The sequence below is a fragment of the Camelus dromedarius genome, chromosome 15 (assembly GCF_036321535.1).
Source record: "Camelus dromedarius isolate mCamDro1 chromosome 15, mCamDro1.pat, whole genome shotgun sequence".
Classification (NCBI taxonomy): domain Eukaryota; kingdom Metazoa; phylum Chordata; class Mammalia; order Artiodactyla; family Camelidae; genus Camelus; species Camelus dromedarius.
This window is the reverse complement of record NC_087450.1, coordinates 15,775,811-15,798,995: the sequence shown is the minus strand read 5'-3', so window position 1 is coordinate 15,798,995 and position 23,185 is coordinate 15,775,811. Positions and strand designations below refer to the sequence as shown.

At 43.9% G+C, this 23,185-nt stretch overlaps 1 long non-coding RNA gene across 1 annotated transcript in view; it reads left to right on the top strand.

The window, feature by feature from the left end:
* LOC116157505 (uncharacterized) overlaps positions 1–23,185 on the top strand; it is a 67,003-nt gene that overhangs the window by 4,530 nt on the left and 39,288 nt on the right. The window contains exon 2 of the long non-coding RNA XR_010384026.1: positions 8,396–8,485. This is a non-coding gene — a long non-coding RNA (uncharacterized LOC116157505). The remainder of the gene's footprint in view (positions 1–8,395; positions 8,486–23,185) is intronic.

Here is a 23,185-nt window from a genome sequence, read left to right as displayed (position 1 = left end):
GGGTAGGAGCCAGCTCATCTCTTTCTGGTTTCTTAATTACAAATCTACATAAAGATGGCTGCGGGTTATAGCGGAGTGGATGAGCCACTGTCCGGAATCCAGTTCCTTCAGGCTGTACAAATCAAAGTCACCCCTTTAAGAAAGTATTTCAATTCTAGTCTCATCAAAGAGTTAAAAAGCCAAAGCCTTTTAGTGTCTCGTTTCACTTACACACATAGCCCATTATAACCTGCATAAACAAGGATGACAAGTTGAGATTAATGAGAGTCCCCAAGTGACAGAACAATTTAATTGTCAGAAATCACAGGACCTGAACCTTACCAGTGTATTTATATAAGACAGCCATCGTCTAAAAACTTCCCTAATTGATTATGACCAATAAGTAATAACTTGGAAAGCAGTTTTCTGGTATACAAATAACAAATGACTCATAATAGTTAACTGAGGTATTAAGATGCATAAGGGAAGAATATTAGATTGACTAGATAAATGATTCATAATGTAAGGCAAATAATTGGAGAGCTCATACTCCTAAGTAGGATACAGCTCATAAGCAATGCTGAAAGTACATCAAATAAAGGGAACTGTGTTTGCTAAATGAACTCCCAGCTAATTGGGTATCATAGCTACGTTGCCTCTAGGCTCTATTGGGTCCTTCCTTTCTTTCAGGCACAGAAGCCCTCTGATGGATTCTTCTAAGCCACAATTCTTATTTTGGATCCTGCTGCCCTTGCAACACTAGGGTTTGGGGTCTGAGAGTAGGGGTGGCGGGGAGAGCGCCAGACACAGGCAAAAGCTGGACCGCATTATGGCGGAGTGTGTAACATGGCACCCGATCCTTCCTTTCAAGGCTTGGACTCTGACTCACCACGGGTCCAGCTTTGGGGATGCAGGTCAACCAGTGTAATGTCCCTCAGCAACCTCTTTGCTGAACTTACTAGCAGATGGAGGCAGCTGCTCGTGTAACTTTGGGGATTCCCTGGACCCGAGTATCTCCGTACCTCAGTCTGTGCTAGATGGCTCTCCATCTCAGATCCCAGCAGGCTCAGCAGCTGGATCAAGGTCACAGCAGAAGTAAGTGGCTATGCCCAAGCTTTCCAACACCAGGTTATGTTTTCTGTAGTCTCCGCTGACTATAATTAGGAATAGTTCCTCAAAAATGGGGTTTAAGAGCAGAGATCTTTTTGGCCATTATCCCTCTTGCCTTTGTCTGTACGTTCAGGTTCTAGTGAGTGTTATACACTACTTACACGTTAGAGGGGTACTCGAGTTTCTCCTTGGGGATCTTATCTGGAATCCCACACTCCCAATGCACTCTGATTGACTTTACATTCTGGCTGCCCACAGGTTCCATGTTCTCCATTCTTTCTGAACGTCTTTTAAAATCCTATTCTGCTGATGGTATGTAGACGGGACTACTTTGCTAGTAAACTGGATACCTCCTTGGCTGCATCTTAGTTTAATTTTAAAATAATGACATCTTTCATCAACTCAGGGGAGAGATAAGCAGCATTTGTTAAGTGACGAGCTGCAGTATGTGTGTATGATGTTTGGAACCTGTGGGCAGCCAGAACATAAAGGTGTTTGACACATTATTCCATTCAATCCTCACCCAGTCTTTGAGAAATAAAAGATATTCTCCTTTGGATTTGCAAACGAGAAGCTGGAAATTGAGCAAAATCAAGTGACAAAACTGTGTATCGTACACCATCCTCCCAGCTCCCATGAAGATCTCCCAATCCAATGAACAAGTCTTCATTCCCAGCTGTGTCTGGTCCGTTTTCAGGCACAGGAGTGGGCACTTAACAAACACCATTAAAATTCAATTCTGCAAATGCTTGAGTTAGGCTTTAGTGTTAATGGGAGAATAATGTTTGATGGAGCAACACTGTCCTGTCCTTCCAACTAGAAAACCCATACTCAGTGCCTGATGGCAGTTTGGTAGGTATATAAGCGTAGGAGACTGTGCTTACATACATACGTATTTTAACTGTCCAAAGAAACCTTTATGGATGTTAATACAGGTTTTGAATTTAGAAAGATGGTCAGGTCACCACTCTTCTCTAGGCAAATCCCTGCAACAAATGGCTTCTTGTCCTCTTAGGGCAAAGAGCCACCGTCTTTATAGCTACCTGCTGTTCCTTCAACCCTAGATGCGCTCTCTCCCACATACCTGCATAGCTCACTCCCTTACCACCTAGAAGTTTCTGCTCAAATGTCAGTCATTTTTTCAATGAAGCCTCCACTGACCACTTTAAGAGAGCAATCTACACCAGTGCCCAACTCCAACTCCCAACTTCCCAATCCTTTAGGCTGTCCGACTTTCTCTTTCTTCCCTAGCACTTAACATGCTTTAATTTATAGGAGAATTGTCTGATGTCTTCTCTGTATTGTTTATTGAGTTTCTCCCACCATGAAAATGTAAGCTCCAGGAGGGCCTGGTTCCACCTCTCTTATTCACTGATGTATCCCAAGTGCCTAGAGAAATGCCCAGTCAATAAGGGCTGAATGAATGATTGGATGATAATAAATACTTGCTAGATGACTAGAGAGTAACCTGTTTTTTCCTTAGGTAATTCAGGGTTTGTAATGAGGTTTAAGCAGCACTTTGACCCCAGTATTCTCATTATCGTGGAGTTAGTAATGATGCGCCCTGGATTGGTGTTTCTTTTCAAACCTTCCTCATTTTATTAGTCATTCTGCCTCTCAAATTTCAGCTGAAGTTGTGAAATGATATAGACACTATTCAGTTCCTTTTTGAGCACAGGAAAACAAATATTAAACACTTGACGTCTCGTTTTTAGTAGCTACCAGATCCAGAGCTGACATGCCGCCATCTTGGTCTGTCCTGGTTGTTGCACAGACGAGGTGATCAAAGCACTAAGGCAGTGAGTGGGGCGCTCAAGGTGGCCCTGTTGGTGAGTCGTGGGGATTTGAGGAGACACTTGAATGCTGGTGGTTAGCCTCTCAGTGTATCCTTGTTGGACTGTATCATAACCTACCAATCTGGCTTGTGTGTTTATAGGGAAATTTATTTTTTAAATTGTATGAGTGTCTTTCCTCCCTCTTCTCTTCTTCCATCATCTCCAAGACAAAAGCTGCCATTCAAGTGACCAGAGTAGTGGGGATAGTTCGGCTCAAGTCTGGCCTATTTGCTTGAGAAGCTCAGAGCAGTTCTTTTTGACTGCTTCTTCTGGGCATGCCTGAAAAATAACCCAGCTAGCATTCCCCTAGCGCCCATCTATGATTTCATTGGGAAACTATGCATAAGATACTTTGGAAATAAATATACACAAGAAATTACAACTCTGTTTGAATGACCCTCTACCTTGGAATGTCTAGATCTGTGAGAATTATAAGGCCAAGAAATATGTCCAGGCCTGCTGGCTTGAAAAGTTACTCTTCCTTATATGGAATCTGAACAGCCAGGAAAGCTGAAGTTGTATAAACTAAATGGAGATTTTTTTTTTTTTTTTCCCAGCCACTTACGGGCCTCATCCTTGACCTACTTCATTTATAGGCTCCTTTAAGATACTAGGCCTTGAAAGTTCATTGCCTCCTTGATGGCCTTCCAACAGTGAATTTCAGAACAGCCAGTGCTCTACATGGACTTCATATCAGGAGGATCCAAGAATGGATGGACCCAGAAAGGGTCAGGCCAGGAATATGCACCAGTGCAATTATATCTGTAGAATGTGGGGCCTGCTAACCATGTGGGGGGCTGGTTAGAGCACCCCAGGTACAGTTTACTCATTACTGATGGAAATTTTAAAATGTAGACTTTCAAAATGTTTAGTCTGGTTTTCAGTAAGAAAGAAGGGCAAGGTGATTCAGACAAGGACCCACAGCACAATAAATATTTCTTTTACTTGGTTTCCTTGATAATGGAGAACATGGAGCAATGGGCTGCAAACCTAAAGCTAAAAACAGAAATTCTATTTTTTTTTAAAAAATAGGGGTAGTTCTTTTCTCTTACACAATGAATGGGAACATTTTGCAATTTTGGCTTGCACAGACTCTCTTAACATAAGCAACTCAGAGTACTGACAGCGTCTGTTGGAAAAGGTTGTGTTTTTACTAACCCTCACCGGCAGTTCTGAAGTCTGCCTAGGTTCGAGTCCCAGCTCCACCATTAACCAGGTTAAATTTCTTTTCCTCCCTAAGCTTCTGCTTTCTTATCTTAGACATGCATATTGAAAAACAGTTCCTGACTTACAGAATTGTTGTGTTTAGTAAGTTAAAGCAACAGAAATACAAAACCTGATGTGTACAGAGTGGTAAATAGATACAGTTATTACTTTTACCAGCCGTATTATAGATGGCCAGACTTGACGATACTGGAGTTTCTAAGAAGTGGAAGGTAGATCACAAAATGATTGCACACATATTGAAAATGGCCCCCTTAGTGAGAACTCATTTGTTACTCAGGATCCTTCTCCTTTTCTCCGTATAGGTCCACATTTTCAGTGAAAGTGGGGAAGCCTGATAGTTACCTAAATAATCCAAAGGAAGTGCTGATTTTGGCCTTTGTTGCTGCAAGTTTTTGGACGAGAGCTTGCATTTCATAGATGCTTAGAGTATGATCTTGTACTTCACTTCGCCGCATAGATATGTAGAGATTAATCTGCACATGGACCTAGAGATAGAGAGAAGATTGTAGCAGAGAGCCCATCGCTTCTCCTCCCCAGAGCCTACATGTCAGTGCTGGCTCACACTGCTTCCGCTTCAAGGCAGTCGCTCTTAGGCGGACTTCGTGCAGGGGACCCTGAAAGCACGGGGAGGCGTCCCGACCCCTCAAACAAGAAAAGCTCAGCTTTGAGGAACATACTAGAATTTGGAAATGAGTAAACCTACAAAGAAGATGTTTTGGGTTTAGCATACCTAAGAGGTCTGGGGTTTAAGCTTAGTGTTTTATTTGAAGTGCATGGCAGGAAGTGGAGTTAGTGCCGTGAGCTTTTCCTGTACTAGTGCCCCTGCAGATCTGAATCCAGCCCTGGTCTTCCAGATGATTGGAAGACTTTTATAGACATTTAGGTATTTTGTCACCAAAATAAATACATATTTTACATTTAGGGACGGCTAAAGGAAGGAATCTCAAATTGGTTTATAAGCTCAGTGATGGAAATAGAATGTGTATTAAATATTTCCATTTCATTTGAAAACACTATTTGCTGTTAGAGGCTTTGATATAATTCAGGCTCTGGGTAACTGACTTTGGTAAACCTGATTTTCTAGTTTTTAAATCTCCAATCACTAAGCATCTGGGTTTTGCTCTTTAAAGAAGCTAATACTCTGATAATGCTTAATATTTGCCATTTTCAGCAAAGCCAGCTTTAAATATTTCCGAAGGCTAATGCATGATTTGTCTAAGCATTTTAGCTACATCTAATCTTTCATTACTGTTGAAGCGCATCTCTATTTCAGACGGCTCATTTGCTGACTTTCTGCAAAGTTCAGTTTTTGCTACATGTCTGATCAAGCTTAACAGTAATTTCCTATATTATATTAGCCAAAGTAATGTTTGTTTATGAGCTTAGAGTCATATTTATTAACATCCATGATTAACTGAAAATTGCCCCATGTGGTATTTCAATCCACAAATGTGTTTTGATTAGAGAAGGGACAATTATTCCATTTGCATTTGATTCTAACACAAATGGTATAATTTTCAGCTCTCTTAGTCAAATAGATAGTAGTGGAGGAAAGAAGAGGTAAGGCCTTGGAAAGATCGCCCACATGGCTGCTGCTTTCTTTCTGATCATTTAGACCCTAACATAATTTTTTTTCTTTGTAGCACATTTCTGTAAAATAGTTTTTGGTATGGATAATTACCTTAATTGTTCATATACTCTCTAAAGTTTCACTGGGGCATTATCTATTACGCTGCTTGAAATTGGTCATTGTGTGCTTCCTAATATTATTCATCTCCTTTAGGATTGGATGTCTGACTATTTAGATTTAATACTTGACAAATATGATGTGTCTAGAAATCTGAAATAAGAAATAAGGAAAAACATACTTTGAAAAGATGATTTATGTTCTCTTTAATTCTGACTACTTTTCTCCGATGCTGTCTTGACCTGATACAAATCTCCAAGTCTGCTTTTTTTTTTTTTTTTTTATCCAGTAGAAGAGAATTTAGACTTGCACAGATTACTTGGACACACAGGGAGGATTCTGTTTGAGTGTCTGATACTGCTGGAGTCTGGAATCTGATTTTCTGATCAGAGGCTCGGGGTGGTATTTGGAAGCACTGTCGTTCCAGCATCGGGTATAACAGATGCCCAAGGCATGACTCGGGGGAGGGTGATGTTGGCCATCCCAGACCTGCTGACATGGCAGTCATCTGGTAGGAACTCTTAGCAGACTGTCACTTTTGCTGGAGATAAGAACCTCCCTTTGGGGCCAAAAATCTCTGTCCTTTCTGTCAAACAGAGGAGTCACTTTTATTTGCAATTCAGAATGGTGACATATAAGATGATCTGACTTTCATGGCCTTCCTTGGGCTGAGAGCTATATAGACCCTTAAGTTTTGTCCTATAATCTTTTAAAGCTGGGTAGAGCAGAAGGACAGAAAGACAGCAGTGCCTAGCACAATTCCCAGCCCTCCCTGTGAGGTAGATTGAATGAGTGAACGAATAAATACATGAACTGTTCAGAACATCCTATGTGGCCACAGGCCTGGTGCTCCCATGCCAAGCTTCTGTGCTTTGGATGTTTCTTCACTTTGTTTGTACAACCAGTTGTATCCAAAAGTTTAACTCTCATTCCTAAAAAAACTTCCTATGGATTGGGAGCGCTTCTTAAATTTGTTTTGATCAGCTTCAATCTGCATAGAACCCCCTTTTCGTGCCAGAATGCCAGCTTTAATAAATCAGCCGGCTCAAATTGAATAAATCTATTTAAATACTTATAAAATATTAAGGATGCATTTGGGAAAAGCCTCTAAGGTTATTGTGGCACCCATGTACCTCACAGTAACTAATTTATTAAGCAGTTTGCAAACCTGGGAAGAAAGGAAAAAGAAAAATGGTTTCATAAACCAAGAGCAGAAGCCAATTTTTCAGCTCAGATGATGAAAGGAAGCATGCATTTCTAATCAAAAAGACAGATAAGCCTTCTCTCTCCCACCATTCCCTCACCGGCAAAGTGCCTTTTCATCATCAACAACACTCCATTCCTAATGGCTGCCTGGGCCTTTCTGCACCTTCTCCATACGCTGGTAATGTACACACAGCATCCCTTTGAAACGAGAGCCCATTAGCTGTGGCAGACTACCTTTCCACATGACGTTCTTCTGTTGCAAGTCGTCAGCGCAGTGTTAAATCATCCCTACTGGGCATGCTCGGAACCCCATCAGAGGAATAAACTGATATTTAGAGCCATAACATGAAAATTGCTTTTCAGCCCCCTTGAAGGACAGTTAAAAAAAAAAAAAAAGAGGAAGAAAAGCAAAGGGAAAAGGTCATAAACTAGACAGGTAACACCAAGCTCATTCTTTTACCTTGGAGCTTTCCTTCTTTGGATTTCTTGGGGTGATCATTTGTGACCCTGAGTCTGATGCAGGTCATGGCTGTCTCTTTGTGCAAAGAGTAGGGTCAGGGCCCCCATATCCCTCTTGTTCCGTCTTCTAGGTCATCTGACACCTAATATTACCTCCCCTCCCATAACAGTGCCATAAACGTTTGTATTAGTGACAGATGTCATTTTAAATGTGTTTGGTCTGTCCTGTGAGGTTCTGAAATCTTGCCTTTCTATGGTTCTCCATGCTATCTTGCACACGCATTGCTGATTGCAGCAGTCGTGAGGGCCTCCGGAGAATCCTGTATACCTGGATCCTTCTTCTTAATGCCTTAATTGTCCCATCCTGTCCCACAGGCTACCCTGGAAGGGCGCTCACTTGTCCCTCCTGCCTCTCCCCACATGGGTTTATTAAGCGTGTACCGACATATAATAATAATTATATTATGTTTAATACAGCAGATGTGAAACACATGGAAATGGTGGGGGCAAGGAAGACAGAAGTTGTAGGAGTCACTTGGTGATTTCTTTCCAAGGGCCAGTATCAACAAACTGCATGCTACACCCAGCTCTGGCTTATCTTAGCATCATCTGCCAAGTTGGTGCAGGGAATAATAAACGTGGCGCCCAACGATGCCTCCATCAGGTCAGTGATGGTTTTTACAGACCCACTGCCTGGACAAAGAGAAGATTTTTCAGGGTAGCCCATACCTCCTTCTACCCAGGGTAAAGGTGGGGGGTGGGTGGGACTTGATTGCCCACAAGCTACACAGCTATTTAGAGTCAAAGCATTTGTTATTTTAGGTCTGGACTCCTAAGCACATTTTCTCAAGGTGTTTATGTCAAGCTCTTTTCCATGTTTTTCTCACTCCAGGAAATGGACATGCTTAAAAAACAAGACTTTGGTGAATTGTTTTCCTGCCAGTGACTGGTGGAAGGAACTGGACTCATGTTTACCAGCAAGGTAGGGTGACGGCTCCCAAATCCTCTGAGATTAAGACCACGCTGAGGCTTGCTGTTCCTGAACATAATTCATTTTCTTGTCATTGTCAGTGCCTTCGAACACACTCACCACATCCTGGACTCTTTGGAGGCACAGCCCTCCTTGGCTGTAGTGGCTCTGATCTGGGTCAGTCCGGTTCCCCTGAGCCGTCAGCACGTCTGAGAGACTGGGTCCCTGAGATTTTTGCCTTTGATGGGTTTTGTCCCTTTTGTGGTCGCCACTTGAATCAAAGTTTGGTGGAAGCTTTGAGCCAAGTAGAGGGCAGAGCTTTAAGATCAGGGCACTGGAACTGTCTTTTTCCACCCCAGGCAGCGACTCCCTGCAAGGGAAGTGGTAAGAGGACGTTCAGCAGTTTCTCTGGGCTTCTCTGATGGTAAGATTCCCGTGGTCTCTCCAGAGAGCCCCATCTCCCAGGGAAATTCAGATTCAGTAATTCTTCTTTGAGGCCTGAGAATCTGTTTTTAATTGGAGTTCCAGGTGATTTTCCTCAATAGGAAAAGTTCTTTGTAAGGATTTTGGGCAAGTTGTTACTGCTAAACACATGCTGAAAATTCCTGCCTCGACAGTAAATTGAAGAGACTTTTAGTGCATTGAAGGAAGGCAAGCAGGCAGGCAGGCAGGCAGGCAGGCAGGCAGGCAGGAAGGCAAACTTTTATTCCAAGTCCAGCGACATAGAGTCTACTGGATAAAATAGTCCCAAAGACAAGTCTGTTGTATGGGGAGGATAGAGGGAGGAGAGAAGGATGTGATTAGATGAGAAAAGTTCTGGAAAACACAAGGCAGTGTCAGGGATTGGGGGTGGGAAAGGGGGGAACTCAAGGAGACTTGAGCCCCAGGACAGTTATCTCTGCCTTTCACAAGGGCTGGTTTTAATCACTCCCTTGTACCTTTCGCTAGTGTCATTTGTCAAACCTTCGCATAAAAGTTGCAAAGTGAGGTTATTCAGCGGGTACCATCATCCATCTCCCATTATTGACCGGAGTGGGAGGTGGTGTACCATTCCTCTGTCTCCAGCCTGCCGCCAGCTTTTGTTCTGTCCTGAAACCCCAGCCCCACGCTGGAACAGAGTGGGGCCCCTGGGCCTTTCCAACAAAGCCCTTTGCAGCCCGTTGCGTGTGCCTCCTGGGTATGCTCTCCCGGTGCCTGCTTTAGAGACTTCCTCTGCTGGGGATTTATCCGATTTGAGACAAATCCCTCAGCTTTGGTCCCGAATCCCATAATTTTAAACTGTGATGATCAGAGTTGTTCATCAAACTCTAATAACAATGTGGTAGGAGCAACTTTCTTCCATCGCTGGTACGCTGCCTGCTCTGTCTTTGGTCACCCTGGCTGCTCTCTGCTGTCACGCTGATCTCCCCAGTGGGGGAGAGAGAATAGGCCCCAGTGCACGGGTGGATGAGAACAGGGGTGTATCCTCACATACATGACTTGCCCCCCCCCCTTTAAACCCAAAGACCACTGAAAATCCAGTACGAAGCAGCTAGTATGTGCCAGGCAGTATTCTAGGGGTTGCATCTGCGTTAATTTGTTAATCCTCAGAACAACTCTACAAAGTTGGTACTATCATCAACCACACTTTGCAGATCTGGTCCATGATCACAGGGAAACAGATTCAGGCCCCCAAGTCTACCGGCTTACCTACCTCTGAGGGCCTGGCCCCGGAGAAGTGGTGGGATTGCGATGGATGATGATACCACCAGTCAAAGGGAGGGAGGCACACGGGACATCGTGGGTTGGTTGGACAGGTAGTAAGAAAGCTCCCAGAGACTCATTCTGAATGACAAATCTGCGTAAGATTAAAAAAATAGTGCCAGCAACTGGAACTGTAAGTTGACTGGAAATTTCCCTTTGCCCTGGACCAGCTGAAATGCATAAAGGTGAGGCGAGTGGAATGATGGAGAAGGAGACAATGAGGCCCAGCAGCAGCTCCACCCAGGACACATTGTGGGATCATATAATTAGCATCTGATGTCAGTGAAGAGCGTACGCTGACATATGAACTTGATAATACATACTTTGAAACTCTTTTTTTTTTAATATTTGGCCCTTTACCAACTTTATAGTAACTTTATTTCTAAAAAAAGATTTCTTTGGTTTTACTTACATTTATTTTTTATTTGATAACAAAAGGTGACGATACTGGCCCCCTTGCTGAAGGTACCTATCTCCTGGCCCACAGCACGTGACTTTCCTTTTCAGCCTTTCTTAAAACTGATGCTTGGGGGGATAGTATTGTTTAGCACATCAATGCTTAATAGAAATTTAATGCAGAACACATAGGCCACGTTAAAACATTTTTAAGAAGATACAGCTGGTTTTAATAATATATTTTGTTTAATCCAACATATTCAAAAATATCATTTCAACAGATCTCTGGAATTTGGGAGTGTCTTTTACACTTACCACATATCTCATTTAGGACTAGTCACCCTCCACGTGTTCAGTGGCCACATGTGGCTCATGCTGTCATGTGGGAGAGTGTAGGTAAAGCAGTTACGGGGCAACCAAACTGGTCATATTCTGGCCCTTTTGGGTTTTTTTAGCTGCTCATCCTTCAAAAAGTTAGTTTACCTCCCAAGGCCTCATTTTTCTCACTGGCAAAATAGGGATGGTAATAAGGACCAAATGAATTCGTGCATGAAACCACACTGCACCCGGGCAGAAGCACTCGGGAAACGCCAGCAGCGCCAGGACTGTGACAGCCGGGCTCCCACCCTGGCTTCCTTCTCTCCGAACCTGTGCAGGCTAACGTTAACGCTCAACTTTTAAAAACATCGGGCTCCTTATTTCTGACTGTAACTGTTGATTATTATACATCTACACATTAGCTATCTATGTATCATTCTTATGTTCATCTGGTAACTCTCAAGGCAGGGCATCTAGTGAGCAGAGGCCAGGGACACCCTACAGTGCACAGCACGCCCCTACCCTCCCCCGGCTGTCATAACAAAGGGTTACCTGGTCCCACGTTTTCATAGTGCCACTGCTGACTGCCACGGTTGTTTAACCAGACTAACCTGTGTGCATGTGTACATATGACTGTATTATTCTTTGATCCTTTTGAAGCAATTTAGACATGGAAACAACCTAAATGTCCATTGATGTATAATTGGATAAAGAAGATGCAATGTATATGTGTATATATATATATACACACACACACATACACAATGGGCTAGTAGTCTTTTGTATGGACTCGACCATAAAAAAAGAATGAAACAATGCTGTCTGCAGCAACATGGAAGGACCTAGAGATTAAGTAAAGTAAGTCAGACAGAGGAAGATAAGTACTATATGATATCACTTATATGTTAAATCTAAAAAAAAAATGATTGTTTCTATGTTTCTATTGTTTCTATGTCTCAAAGACATAGAAAACAAACTTATGGTTATCAAAGGGGAAAGGTTGAGGGTCAGGATAAATTAGGAATTTGGGATTAGCAGATACAAACTACTATATGTAAAATAGATAAACAACAAGTTTCCACTGTATAGCACAAGGAACTACATTCACTAGCTTGCAGTAACCTATAATGAAAAAGAATATAAAAAAGAATATATATGTATAACTGAATCACTATTGCTGTATACCAGAAACTAACACAACACTGTAAATGAACTGTAATTCAATTAAAAAAATAGAATATAAATTATAAACAAATGCTGATAGAAGGTACCATCCCTGATCCTTGAGATGTCTCTCACTTATTTGTACAGAGGGATTCTGCACCCCAAATTCCAGAAATAGTCTTCCTCGGGCTTCCCAGAGGGGAAGTGCTGTGACTCATGCGGTCAGAGGCAGGAGGCGATGGGCCCCCACGCTCCTGTGGCCTGCCACCAGTCAGCTCCATCATTGTGGGGCTGATGGGATCACGTCAAGGGTTTGGCTGCCACTGGACTTGCTCCTTTGCCAGAACTGAGTGCCATGGGAAAGCTGACAGCGGCCTTCCTGGGGTCCACCAGGTCACAGGACCCAAGGAGGAGGAGCAGGAGCCCCGCGGTGCCAGCTCTGGGGCAGGTGGTCTGCCCCTTTCTCTCGCTTATGTTGTGACGAGCGAACTCCATTTACTCTGAGCTCTTGGAGGGACTCTGAGAATGATGGTTCTACCGCCCCGCCTTGAAGATAGCTTCTGAGTGCCAATTTCCTTCACAGGGGGTCCTCGAGGACTTTCGGACTTGCTTTTTCTCCTCTTTTTTTCCCCTCCCAGGCCTCTCGTATCATTGCCCTAATTCCCTTGAGGTCTTCCAGTGAAAGTCTCTGGGGTTTCTCAGATTCACCTTGGAAATGGCTTTGTACCTGGTGGAGGCATGGAGCCCATGTCACTGAAACCCCCATCAGGCATGGGTTGCAAGTCCCCTTGGCTCCTAATTGGACTGAAACCTCATTTGTGACTCTCCTTGCTGCCAAAAAAAAAGCCGCTTGGATGCCCCCTTGATTTCTGCCTTCCAAGGAGCAGCTGTTTTGTTTGTTGGTCTGTGTTTGCGGTTTCCTGGTGAGGCTCGCTGTGGATGGCGTCTGTCATCCCCGTGCCCAGAAAGCATCCCCCGCGCCGCTCGCTGCTCCGTGCGGGCAGACGTGGCACTGGAGAGGAACACACCATGCAGCTCCCTCAGCTGCTCACGCCACACCTGGCAGCCTGGGCTGAGGGGGGAAGAGATGCCCCGATGCAGACACCAGCTGCCACTTATCCCAGTGACCTAGTTAACTCCCCTGGTCCAAAGACCACTCTCCACAAAAGAGCACGAACTGACAGCAGAGTCCTCTGGCTCTCCATTAAAATTCAAAGTCAGTATGAACCCCAAGAGGAAAAGCTCTGGCTTGAAGACCACGTCTGGTGAACAGATGGATGACGGCCAAGTGGCTGGCTCTGTGCTCTTGCCGGTGCTGGGGAGCTGTTCCTCTCCCGATGGCTTCCTCTTTCACCAAACCATCAGCTTCCTTCTGGCCACCTGGAAAACACAGAGTCAAACACCTGTCCACATGGATATGCTGAGCACTGGGCCTGCCTCCGCTGCTCAGTCTGTAGTGCCCGCCTAACTCAGCATTCACCAGCTGCTTTCCTGAGCGCAAGGCGGGAGCTCAGGCTTTGATGAGGGCGTCAACGACACACTTAAACCACCACAGAGATGATGCTTTCCACGTCGTGGGGAGGTGCCGCCGGCTTGCAACCCGGGGCCCGCCAAGGTTTGCGCAGACCTTGGGTGGGGGAGGGAGGCTGCAGGAGCACAGAGCGAACCCGAGTCCAAGTCTGGGCCCACCCAACGCGGGCCTCCGGAGCGCTGGGGCTGAGGAGCAGATGGTGGCTTGTCTAAGCCGGCATTCTGCTCCCAGAGAAAGGAAGGCATTCTGTTGGAAGCAGCCAGGGAGATCATCATTTTATGTAGAGCACTTCTGTCCTTTGTCTTGGTGGAGCTCAGTTTATGGAGAAAGCCCAAGAAAACAGAAGAGAGGAGAGATGGTTTTGCCTCCGCCTTGATGAATGTGTGGCGTTTGCATCTCCTTTTTGTTTTTTTGGCAGGCTGCTGTTGAATCTGTGCTGCTTTCATCTCCTTTCATTTTCTTGTCACCGCTCTCATCCTGATAAAAATGATTGTTCAGCGTTGTTAACTGTGTGGTTCAAGGCGAGCAGCACGCTCTATCCCACTGTGAGATGCCCGATGTTCTCTGAAGCAGGATGCAATTTGAGGGACTGTCAGGTCATTTTGGACGGTGGTGGTACCAGAAGAAATACCAGAGTCTGGTTTGTGGAGACATTTATGAATAATTAGTGGTAAAAAAGGAATCATTGCCATCTTTTTCCCTGGCCTAACACCTGCATCAAAGTGGAGCAATGGATGGACCCCAGCATTCTACTGAGTGCTTACTGTGTATCAGGCACTGTTCTAAGTACTCAATTCTAACAATAAACTAATTTAAATCTTTACAGCCCTGTAAGGGAGATATGACAGTTTTATCAATGAAGAGTCTGATGCACAGAGAGGTTCGGTAACTTCCCGAAGACCACGTTGGCCGCAAGTGCTTGGAGGCAGGGCAGACCGGACAGCACCCCAGCCTTCTGGAGGCCCTTGGTTGTCCAGGGCTGGAAAACAATTATGAATTACATTCATTTACTTCCTAGACTGCTTAGAAACTCGCTCATTTTAAAACATTTTACGACAAGACAATTATAAAATTCCAACATTTAAAAAATTCCTATTTCAGGCAGCTCTTTCCCAGACTGCCTAAGTCATTTCCCCACGGGTCTCACTCAGGCCTCTGGGTTGGAGGCTTGGTCAACGCCTCTTTTTAACTCGGTCCTCACAGACTTCAGTCGCTATCCTAGCCTCTTGGGCGATTTCCAGTCTTGTCTCCTTCTAAACTGCTCAGAACTCTGTGAGCAAAATAACTTGGTGATTTGTGCTGTGAAGTCCACGTGGGCTCGGCGAAGTGTGGAAAAGCAGGGGCACAGTTACAGCTGCCCACTGGACTGAGCAGGGAGAGACGAGGGCCTCCCCACTCTGTCTCCCCTCTTCCCCTGGTGCCCTCCTCCTCCTGGAGTTGCCTGTCCCCTGATGCGTCCCAGGTACCCACTTACTTCATTAGCGCTGGGGAGCAATTATCTCCAGCTTGTGAAGTGTGAGTGTTTGACCCAGGACCCATATCAAAGTCTTTAGTCACCACACTTGACAAAGAGATTTTTCACTGATGAAAAGACAAGTCCATCTGCTGAAACTTCAATTGGTGTTTCTCTGGGAGTAGTACCGATTCTCAGAGGTCACACTATAGTGTTAAAAGACCAAGGTCTTCCAAGACCAGCGCTATCCATTCTGGCCCCCTCCTTGCCAAGAAATATCCCTTATTGACTAATACCATAAGCAGCAGAAGGCGATGGGGAAGCCCTCTTTGCAGTGAATTAATCTTCCACCAGTGTTGGCTGACTCTCAGGCCTGCAGACTGGGGGCCACGATGGCCGGAGCCTTGGTAGATATGCCTATGTGCTCGATTGGTGATAGAAAAACTTTGATTTTAACTATATGATAAAGGTAGTCTATCTCCCATATTTTATTTAATTCAGTTCCAATGGCAGGAAGGCAGAAGACCCAAATTCAGAAGGCATGGCATCTAACCTCAACTCTTCACTAATTAATTGTGTGACCTTGATAAAGTCCCCTGAAGCCTCTTGGCTCAGCTTCCTCCGTCAGCGGATGAGGGGGTTGGGCCGGATAATCCATCATCTCCTGCCTAGCTATCATAGTAACGGTTATTGGTTCAAGGTGTGTGGGTGGGGTTACGTTTCCATTTTACTTTGGGATTCTAAAGAAAGTTAAAGACACTTCAAATGGTGAAAAATGTAAGAAGCAAGCAAGTTTATCATTTTCACTGCAGACTGCATGTATATAGATGTCGAAATACACAGTCAGCAGCTGGAACACAATGTAAAAAAATTTTTGAGTAATTTCAAAGCATATGCCAGGCGCTGAATGGAGATTTCCAGGACTTCCACAATCACTAACTTCAACACTCACCTCTAATATATTCCGACTTAAAGTGTGCAACCTTGTTTAAAATGCACCGCTAAAGCATATATTTTCATGTATTGCTATGTCTGAATGCATGATAACCAGGTTGAAAATCAAATTGTCTGTGTTAGGGTGAATATGATGGTGTGAATACTGCCTGCTGTGCTGTGAATGAATCTTGTAAACACAATCAAATGCATCTTTCCCTTTTGCCCACGTTCAGCCACCCCCCAACCCCCGCCCCCGAGAGACAACTCTTCCTCTTCCCTTCCCGTCGTCACAGCAGTTCATGTTTATCGTGAGGGACAACTTCAGCTTCAACGCAGCGTGACCTCTGCCGTGTTGGAACCGCTCTCCTAACCTCAGCCTTTAGAAGAAAGCCGCTTCATGAATAAGGGGAAATAAATAAATAAATGTCACCCTCTTCCCAGAGGCACGTGAAGTGCTTTGTCTGACTCCAAGTGTCGGCTGAGGAAGTTCAGGCCCCTCAGACTGTTCTGTGGAGGGCAGAGAGTCGACATGTCAAAGAAACCACGTTTGTTCCATTGCTAATTTACGAAATCATCCAAACAGGAGGGGAGGGGTGTGCTGTGTGACTCTGGGATCGGACCCGGAACTTCAAGCCCCGGGCTTTCAGAAAGGGGAGTGAGCGAGTCCCGTACTGTCACAAGCATTGCGTTCCTTCTCCAGTGCCGTCTAAACACTTTGTGGAGCAGCTGTGACAGTCATTTATGGAGTGCGTGGCTTTAGAAACTGACGGGGGATTAACGGAGGACTTCATCTGGTGGAAGGAAAGCTATGATTCCAATGCCATACAAGGCGAGGTTGCTGTAAGAGCCGAGCAGATGATGGCCCCTGCAGGGTTGGGCTAGATCTTTCCTCCCGTTGGCAGCATCCTTGCCTAATGTTGCCAGATCGCCAGAGTTCACAATTGCAACTTCCAGAAAGGGAAGACAGACTCCATGAGTTATGGGCTCACCCTGACCAGCTCTTTACGTAACAAGGCAGCTGGTTGCTCCCTCAGCAAAATAGCGAAGGTGACGGTCTTTGCAATGAACTTCTCTCTCCTTCTCAGACTCTTTCTTTCCTTTTTTTCCCTTCCTTGTCCTTACCTGACCCCCAGCACTTACAGGCCTGTAAAGGCCCGATAGCTCTCAAGCAGGACTCCCTGACCCCTACCCTCTGCAGAGCCCCACCCTTGTTTCCCCAGGACCCTTACCCTGGTTCTCTCCCATACCCAAGTTCCCCTGTCTGTGGACCTCTGAGGAGTGAGCACTGATGGAGTCTCATAGCTCAGTTCCCAGGCAGGGTTTTATCCGAGGTCTTCAATGCCATGATCCAAAGAAAGAAGCAATGGTGACATTGTAGATCCTGGGGGCAGGGACATAAACAGTGACGTAAACAGCCTATGATCCTTTAAGCTCTGGAAGCATTGCTCATAGGCAGCCACCTAGCCACAGAGTCAGCCTGGCTCTTCCCAGGACACATCTTTGTTGATTCATAATAAACTTTGAGGGTTGAATACTTGCAAGCTCTTCTGAGAGTAGCAAGGATCTGGAGTCGTCTTTCAGGGACATATATCCTTCTCCAGCTCTCAATTCTTTTCATGCATAGAACAAAATGAGGCAAAAATGAGCCTCCAATTGAGTCTTAAAGAGGAGGAAAATATCACAAAAAATATCCTTTATGCCAAGTGTGGAAAAGAGAAGGGGTCCTCACGGATAATACTGCTGTGTTATCAGTAGGCAGCCTGTGCATCAAGGTGAGGACCGTCCTTCCTTCCATTCGTTCTTTCTTTTTCTTTCTTTCTTTCTTTCTTTCTTTCTTTCTTTCTTTCTTTCTTTCTTTCTTTCTTTCTTTCTTTCTTTCTTTCTTTCTTTCTTTCTTTCTTCCTTTCTTCCTTTCTTCCTTTCTTCCTTTCTTCCTTTCTTCCTTTCTTCCTTTCTTCCTTCCTTCCTTCCTTCCTTCCTTCCTTCCTTCCTTCCTTCCTTCCTTTCCTTCCTTCCTTCCTTCCTTCCTTCCTTCCTTCCTTCCTTCCTTCCTTCCTCTTTCTTCCTTCTTTCTATCTTTCAAGTATAGTCAGTTTACAAGTTTGTATCATTTTCTGTTATGCAACATGATGGTTCAGTCATACATATACATACACATATTCATTTTCATATTCTGTTTCATTATAGGTTAGTACAAGATACTGAATGTAGTTCCCTGTGCTGTGCAGTAGAAACTTATTTTATCTATTTTATGGATAGTAGTTCGTATCTGCAAATCTCGAGCTCCCAATTTATCCCTTTCCATCTCCATTCTCCCTGACCCTGGTAACCAAATGCTTGTTCTCTACAAATGTGAGTCTGTTTCTGTTTTGTAAGTAAGTTCATCTGTGTCATTTTCTTTAGGTTCCACATATGAATGATATGGTATTTTTCTTTTTCTTTCTGACTTACTTCGCTTAGAATGACCATCCCCAGGGCCATCCATGTTACTGCAAATGGCATTATTTTGTCATTTTTTATGGCTAGGTAGTATTCCACTGTATGAATATCCTATAGCTTCTTTATCCAGTCATCTGTTGATGGACATTTAGGTTGTTTCCATGTCTTGGCTATTGTAAATAGTGTTGCTATGAACACTGGCATGCATGTATCTTTTTGAATTAGGCAAGGGCCATTATTCTGATAACCAGCTGGCAAATGATCTCCACTTCCCATGGAGATTCCTCTTCTAGGCATTGACTGGTGTTGGAAAAAAGCATCTCAGGAAAATACCAGGGAAATGCAGGGATGGGTCTGCTTTGAATAGAGCCTGGGAGAGGACAGTGTTCCTCCATTTTCACCGTGTACCCTCCTCTGCATCCCTACACACGTCTCCCAGACGTTCTAGTGTGCAAGCTGTTTTCCCTCAGACCCCTTCCCTCCCTAAGAAAAACTTATTTTTCTGAAGCAGATAGATCAGGACTCCTCTTCTTTGAAAAAGTCCAAAAAGCTCAAAGCCTGGTATTTCTGAGTATTCTGTCTGGGGGAGTTCAAGATGGACAATTGTTCAGAAGCCCCAGAGGAACTGGGAAGTGGGATCGCTCGTGGCTTCTCAGCTCTTGCTTCACTTGCAAACCCCGCAACCCCACAAAGGGTGGAACCCTAGGGGGAGAGCAGGTTTTCTACGCTCTAATAATAGAAACAGTAATATCTACCGTCTACTTACCCCGCACAGAGCGCCAGGTACTGTGCTGAGCACTTCACGCTCACTGCTTCAGTTAATCTTTAAACGTTTTCGCTATTAGCCCCCTTTCACAGATAAGCTAACAGAGGCTTAAAGAAGTTAAGCAGCTTGCTTAGAGTTATGCAATTAGTCAGTGGCAGAGCGGAGAATTGAACTGAGACAGCTTGACTCCAGAGAAGACAAAAACAGTGTGTGTGTGTCTGCCCACAAACCCAAAAAGTAAACTCCCAAAGGACAGGGCCATTGTTTTGTTCTCTGCTATAAGCTGCTACCTGAAAAACAGTCCTGGGCACCTAGTAGGCACTCTAAATATTCGTTGAATCCATGACGAGAGCTTGGATTTACCTAAAGCGTAACTAAATTCAAGATTTAAAAAAATGAGATAGGAACTAATATTTTTAGCATTTCAGATTAGTTGTGTGTATCAGCTCATTTTATTCTCACAGAAGCCTCCGTAGCTGAGATGGCACGAATTGAAGGAAGAAACTGGAGCTCGGAGAGTGGAAGGGACGTTGATATTTATTATCATGGCGAGTTAGTGATCATCATAAAAAAGGCTAACATTTCACCGTTGCTGTCTGTGCATCAAGAACTGTGCTGTTACTTTACATTTCTTAAATTATTGAATCCCCATCTTGGAGTAAGAGGTAGTTTCTCTTATTAATGCATCTTTATAGAAGAAGGAACCAAGGCACAGATAGGCTAAGAGCTAGCATTTAGAGATTTTCCGTATGCTACGTGCAAGTATTAAATCTGTATGGAGCTAGGACTACCTCCTGTGTCTAAACTGTTATCCTTGCATTTTCATTCATGCAACATTTTACCTGAAAGAGGTACCTAGGGGATTATTTAATCTAGCTTCCTCTGAGAGAATTTGAGGCTCCAAGAAGGTGACAGATTTTCCCAGTGTTGTACAGCTAATGGCGTAACCAATGGCCACACTGAGACTGGAACTGTGCTGTCCAGTGGGGTAGCCGCCAGCCCCTGGTGGCTGTTTAAATTTAAATTAATTAAAAGTAAACAGTTAAAAATTGAGTTCTTCAAGTTGTGGTGGTCACATTCCATGGGTTCAAATACCACACGTATTTACCAGTGACCGCGTTAGATAACACAGATTATAGGTTTCACTGCCTCGCTGGTTTGATCTCCTAACATAATCAGGTTCTTTTTGGTAGCTCTACATGTGTGCCTTTCCCCACTAGATATGACTGTGTGCTCTGCAACCAGTGCTCAGCATTTATCCATTCATTCTTGTCTTCCCTGTGTGGTTGTAGACCCACCATTGCCTTAGGCAGCATGGAGCCCTGTCTTCAAAGAGCTCTGTGTCTTACTTCAAGAGCTAAAGCGTTCATTTCTGAACCAACCAAAGAATCATTCTGAGCCATCGTAAGAGTCAACAAAAAAACTTCCTACGTTGATGTTAATAAGAGTGTACCAAAAGCTTTCATAGGCCTTTCTCTCATGTAAGCTGCAAAGTAACCGCTAAGTAGGAGAGCAGACATTACTGGACTGATTTTATAAATGAGGCAGCTAAATCTGCGTGTATAAGTAACCAACTCAAGGCGGCATGTCAAAGCCTAGATTCGACAACTCATGTATCTAAAGGCACAACGGAGGAGGTCAAAGCAAGGGACATCACCAGGGAAGGAAACTGTGATTTTCCTTGTCGATGTCTAGTCCGTGTCCGGTCTAGGAAGAGTAGTGGTGAATAAGGCATTCATGAAGCCTGGTCTCTGCCCTCTCAGAGCTTAAAATCGAATTGCGAAGTGTAAGTGCCATGTGTCAATAGACAAAATATAAGTTGGCAAGCTGCACACGTCGTGGTCATATGCAGTTTTGCCCCTTGGTGCAACCTCACTGCCTAGCCCAGCGCCCACCACATAGTAGGCACTCAAACATAAACATTGGTTGAACAAGTTTTTGTGAGTATGTAGTCTGTGCTTTAGGTCCAGGCAAGGGAACAAGGCAATGTACATAACAGTTCAAGACTCTGAAATGTGACTCCGTCTCCATCTATTTATGTAGTTGTCAGTTAAAATGTACACTGACTTCTCTCATTGCTTGAACTGTTTTTCTGATAGCAATTTTTATATAAACACATCTTTACCTCAGGAAATTGGCTAGGGCATTAGATTACCAAGAAAGGCTAAAACTATTGTGGGAAACAGCAAAAGAAAAAGTTTGCATTGAAAGTAAAAATAGGAGTGGGGGAACGATACAGGAGAAGCAGTCACAGACGGCTGCTGTTGGGCCCAACATGGGAGAGTCTTTTGGAAAATGTTTGGGAAGATAAGGTTGTCATTTGATTTGGGTATTTCTGTCCCTTGACCCAATTGCTAGGGGAAGGACAAATTTGATTTTCTTAAAGTCTGTTGAAAAGCTTCTTGCACGATTCCCCGCATCCTAAAAATATTTTTGAATTGGGTACAAACAAACTTTATCAAGGACAAACTTCGGAAGATACAAGTTAATAATAATAATGTCAGTGTCTCATTGGGAGGGTCAATTCTGTTTTTGAGATTTTGAGGAAAATTTTAATAATTTAGTGGGTCTATGTTTATTCATTTTCTCCATCCTAGTAGAGAATGAATGAGTAAGCAACTATATGAGTTATCTTGGGGAATATTTGTAATCTAAGTCCAATCAGAAATAAAGATGCCATTGTAAACGATCAGGGCCTGTCATTTTCTAACACATGCCTTTTCAGGCTAAGATGTTTATGGTTGGTACAGAGGGAAGCCTAGAAGATGAGGTAGCTGACAGCTCCCTCAGGACTTACCAGTCGCCTTAACCTCTTGAGTGATGCTGCCCCCAAGCTGAAATAGTGCAAGGCCTTGAATTAAATGTTGCTTAATTCTAATACCCATGCTCCTCCTTAAAAAGCAACATGTGCACGATATCTTCACAGGAGCGTCTACAACCTAAATCAGTACACAGAGCAAGTCCCTAGGGGATAATTCTCTAGTAGCCTAAGTGGACACTGCCATTCCCCTCTCTTGTGAATTCCTATACCAGCCTCCTAACAGATCCTGCCTCCAGCCCTTGCTCTCTGCAACCCATCCATCTTGCCCCTCTGCAAACCAGCTCTGCGTGGCTTATAGAATAAAGTACAAACTCTCAAGCCAAGTAATCAATGCCTGGCACCGTCTGACACCAATCTGCTTCAAAAACCTAACTTCTCACTTCTCCACTTCAACAAACTTCTCTGCTTGTTACTTTATAAATATATTCATATTTAGGACTTTCCAAGGTTTATCCATGCCATCCCCTCTCCCTGAAATTGAATCTCTAGGTCTGTGCATTTCCGTGGTCTGTAGTAAGATGCAGTGGTTACTGGATGGACAGACAGATGGATGAATGGATTTCATCCTTGTGTTTCTTCCAATTCTAACTCTTCTATAAATCTTTTACTTTACTAACACATTTTGCATTTTTCTTGTCCTGCTTTGAATCTTAAACCACTGGTATTTACCGATTATTTGGCACTCAGCATATGCTGATTTGTGTTAATTATTAATTAGCTAACTCATTAATTAAATAAACGGGCATTTGTTGAGTGCCTATTATGTAGCAGGCACTGCACTAGCCACCAGGGATGGAGACCAATGAGCTTCCCGTCCACCCGTAAGGAGCTTTCAATCCAGCAGGGGAACAGATGAGAAAATCACCGGTCATTGTTATAAAACATAACACAGAGGAAGTGCTGTGTGAGTTCATTGGGAGAATCCAGATGATGGTGATTCAATAAAGTCTGAGGGACTCAGGAAATGCTCCCAAGAGGTGATAACGTTGGATCTGGGGAATGTTTTGATGTGTCTTTTCTCTTCAAATCCACCTGAACGGGAAATTTTGTTTTGAACAGGGCCTCGTAATTAGTAATAATATTCATCTTTTGAATTTTGAGCTGCCTTCCCAGAATTAAAGAGATTTTAGACTCATCTCAATTAA